The sequence below is a fragment of the Geospiza fortis genome, unplaced genomic scaffold (genome assembly GCF_000277835.1).
Source record: "Geospiza fortis unplaced genomic scaffold, GeoFor_1.0 scaffold1272, whole genome shotgun sequence".
Taxonomy (NCBI): domain Eukaryota; kingdom Metazoa; phylum Chordata; class Aves; order Passeriformes; family Thraupidae; genus Geospiza; species Geospiza fortis.
Window position 1 is genome coordinate 11050 of NW_005054776.1, and position 4221 is coordinate 15270.

Consider the following 4221-nt stretch of genomic DNA (forward strand, 5'->3'; position numbering starts at 1 on the left):
TGTAGGCGGGCACACCATGCTTTGGGGGACCAGACCACCTGACGGCTGGGCTGCCCCGATCCCTCCCGGCATGGCCGGGATGGACAGGGTCCCGCAGCCATGAGGACACACTATGTGGTCTCTGGAACCGTCCCCCTTCCACTGTCCTCGCTGGGGCTGCCTGCATTCTCCATCCAGCCTGCGTCAGGGGGTGTGGCCCCACTGCTGACCCTGCCTCCGAGGACAGATCTGAGAAGAGCTGCAGACACCAAACCCAGAAGCAGAGCGTAGGAAAAGCCCCTGTAGGGAGCCCACCCAGCAAAAGGCAGTGGAAAGAAATGTGCGGGGGTGTGGTACCATGTGAGTAATAGCAATCAAGCCGTCCCAAAAAGATGTTGCTGGCCACATACCACAGCTGTTTCACAGCAGCTAAGAGAGGGCCACTCTCACCAAGTCCAGCAGGAAAACAGCACCTCCCTGCATATGGACAGTGAGAAAGCAAGCAAAGACCAAGTTTCTTCTGCTCAAACCTAAACAAAGCTTCATGACCACCCTACCTTGGGATATAGAAAGATTCTCACATTCCACAGACTCTAATAAACTAATAACATGGGCTAAGGGTAAAAATATTGAAGGAGTGTCACACGAGGGTTACAAATTCACACAACAGTCTACGAAATATGTCCTGGAATTCATAGTATAATATTATTGTTGTTTGCATTTGCTTAAACCAAAACTGATAAGCCTCTGATAGCTGATACTGCTAAAGTTATTAAGAAAGTATTACATTTCTGTCTCAGGCATGAGCTACTTGTTATAAGTAAGGTTTGTGAATTCCCTAAGTCAATCAAGAATTCTCCGAGCCAATTCGACCAGAATACAAATTGCTTTATTTAGCAAGCAACGAAAAGCAAGGATCCAGCGCTGGGCAGCCGGGAGTCTCTGCCCCGAGGCTCGCAGTTTCCCGAGGCTTCTGAGTCACTTTTGATTTGATCCGTCTTCCTGCATACGTGTTCTCTGTTTCTGTGTACGTGTCTCCTGCTCAGTCTGTTGCTAGGGGGGTCTTTTCCTGCCTCCTGGTGGTATGACCCTCCTGTCTGTTTTTTTTTGCAAGCGAGCAGTTCTTTTCTGAGTGGGATTTCCTGCTGTGCTTATCGAGGGTTTGTGTGTTTCCTGTTAAACAAGGCTTGCAGCTATGGTTATTGTTTGCGTTTAATGAACAAATTTTTGGTTACCCATAACACTACTGTGTCTTAAAGAAGTCCTAGGATGTATATTAACAAGTATTCTCTTGGTGTTCCTAGTATTTCTGATTGCATTTTTTCTAGACAGACCTGGAAGATTCAAAGAATGTCCTTGTCCTAACATTCTAGATCCACTAAAGCATAATTAGAACATTAATTTAGAAATATCATAGGCAAATTTCAGTTGCAAAATTCTTTTTAACTTAGAATTTTCCACCTGTCATAATTTTAAAAACCCTAAAAGTCACCTGCTAAAATCAATAACAAATTTCTAACTTCTAGCAAAAATATTACTTGCACTGTTACCATATTAACTAGAAAATTTAAATACCTATTGTCCTGGTTTAGGGTAAATTTGGAAGAAAACCTCCAAAGGGGGCCCCTCCAGAAAGCAAACCCACATGGCCCCTCCCCCCAACCGGTTCAGGAATAATTCCTCAGAAACAAGTGGAAAGAACCTGTTTATTTAATAGGCAAAGCACTCCCCAGCACACAAAATGAACAATACTGGATGACAAAACTCATTCACTGCTCTGAAGAGATGACAAATTCAGAAAGTCTCTCCTGGGAATGGTTGCTCTGTTATCAGTCCCTCTGGTGCTGGGAATGGCTGTTGCAGGCTGCAAAGTGCAAACTCTCGGTGTTTCTCAGGTCCCAGTCCGGAGCAGGTTCAAATGGTTCCAAGAAAAGGGAAAGAAAAACAGTCCAGGGAAAATTCAGACTACCTAGCTAAACTAACTACAAGCAAAAGCAAGAGCAGCACTATATACTGTGCCGTCTGTGTCCTGCCGACTGTGGGGGAGTGAGCAGGCTGATAACAAAACAAAACTTCGCTTTTCAGCACCAGTCTTGAAGGCACAGAACATAATATCCAGCATAAACAGAACAGATGACTGGGATACAAGCATCATAATGTCACCCTAGGACACCTATATTTCTTTTATTATTCATAAGTTGTTCATGTTAAAGTTTCTTTTTTGCACTAGATATTAACACAAGCTTGTTTTACAAAATATAAAATACCTCTCCTGACCAAGGTCATTGGCCCTGATCAAGCCATGAACCTGGATGGTAAAGAAAAATATAAGTTAAACCCTTTTTCCTTTGAGATAAATGAGAAAGCCTTGTCTGGAAGAAGTTTTTTCAAGTCCTCATAGTGAAAAAGAGACCCCCTCAGTAACCCCCTAAGTCATAGTATTCAAAGTTCATGTTTTGTTCCTATTTTTAGGTATTAATACAAAGAAAAAAGGGGGAAAGTACACCCCCTCTCTAAGTCTTAGGTAATATAATGTCTTTTAATCGATCATATAACAGTACAATAATCTTATGATAAATGCATTTCAATGGACACTGGAACATGCTGGGTACATCTGCTTATCCTGATGTTCCCTCAACAAACATCAGAAGGACCTACCTCATGGAAATCTAGGACTCTTGAAGTGACAGTTCATATAAGGACTTGATTTGTTTACAAATTATTTTTCCTGTTTACAAACTTTTTTTTCTGTTTACAGATTGTTTTCTCTAATAGTTGGGATTTTCTCTAAGGGTTAAGTGGGTTAAGGGTTAAGTGGTTTCTTGTTTTTAGAGATAAGTTGTAACCTATAAGCATTATGCCTGTGACATGTTTTCCTGAGTTCTCCCCTAACAGATCCTGGACACGAATGCTGCAGCTCCAGGGCAAATTAGACCCATGCTGTCTTCTGTCACCCTGTTTGCAAAGGGCCCTTGCAGATGAGTGACAGAGAACAGATCACAAATTTTATAAAGACAAGACGGGTGAGATGCTGCCACATACTAGCTGGTTTGTGCTAGGCAAACTAACCAGCCCCTGGGTTGACTGACAGGGGCCTCTCCCAATTACATCTCTCCCAAGGCTGCAGGCATTTCACTGGCCAGAACCTGAAGGGGCATAAAGATCAGACCAATGAAAATATCCATACCAGGCTTTTCAAATGCCCTTTTTAAGGAAGGGCTTGGGAATAAATGCTCTGTTTGCCACATGAACATCAGGATATGTGGTTGCTTTATCTCCAACCCACTTCCCTTCCTTTCCCCCCCCCAAGTCAATGTCAGAAAGCTGAAAAACTAAGTGACCTCAACTGTTCCTCATAACCTATCACAAAGTAGTTGAGAGAAGGCTCAAGAAGTAAGACACAGTGATTATGTAGATTATTATGATCAGATTTATTGCTAATACAGTATCTAAACATTACTGATACAGTATTTGTATAACAACTTTATTCTTTATTGCAATGGATTATAGTATCATCAGGTTGTGGTCCCTCCTGTTGAGTCACATGCTTAAGTGAAATCCCCCTGCTTTCTAAACTCAGAAAAGTCTAGGTGTGGCTCAGTCCAGTTAGTCTCAGATTTGGTCAATAGTCTAGGACTAAAGGGTTATAATTTAAGCATTTTCATCTAGAAATGTACAGGGTTACAGTCTTTGGCCTTGCAGAATTCACAATTAGAAACCAAGAAAGCACCTGTGGAACTATTTTAGGATTTTATCTCTGTATTTGACTATGTTGTTCCTAAAGCAGGGTTCTTTTACCTAGTGTGAAGGAGCCAATCAACACACTGAGTCGAGATATTTGATTTTATTACAGTTGTGCAGAAAAGGGTGCCAGGCATCTAACAGAGCTGGCATACCTTTTAGGAAACAGGCAGAGTCTTTTTTACAAAAAGGTAACAAAGGAATGATACAGAAACCGGTCACTCATGCTTATATAACAAAATTCTTAATATGCATGTGGTGGTCTGGTCCAGTTCATAATACTATCATTTACATATATGAATTTCCCTGGGGGTGTATTTTTTAGTATTGGAATCATCTAAGGTAACTCTACATTATATTTCCATTCTATCACCTATGATCAAGTTATTATTTAACTTTATACTCTGTTACAGTTTCTGCTTAAATCTATTTGAACATGGGGCCATCTCACCATGCTGCCTTGGCCGCGCATTCCTGGCTTGCATGGCAGCTCCTGGAGCA

General features: G+C 41.7%; 1 protein-coding gene across 1 annotated transcript in view; it reads left to right on the forward strand.

The window, feature by feature from the left end:
* LOC102041422 (ceramide transfer protein) overlaps positions 1 to 4221 on the forward strand; it is a gene marked incomplete at its 5' end in the record, with an annotated part of 88595 nt that overhangs the window by 9365 nt on the left and 75009 nt on the right. The window lies entirely within an intron of this gene.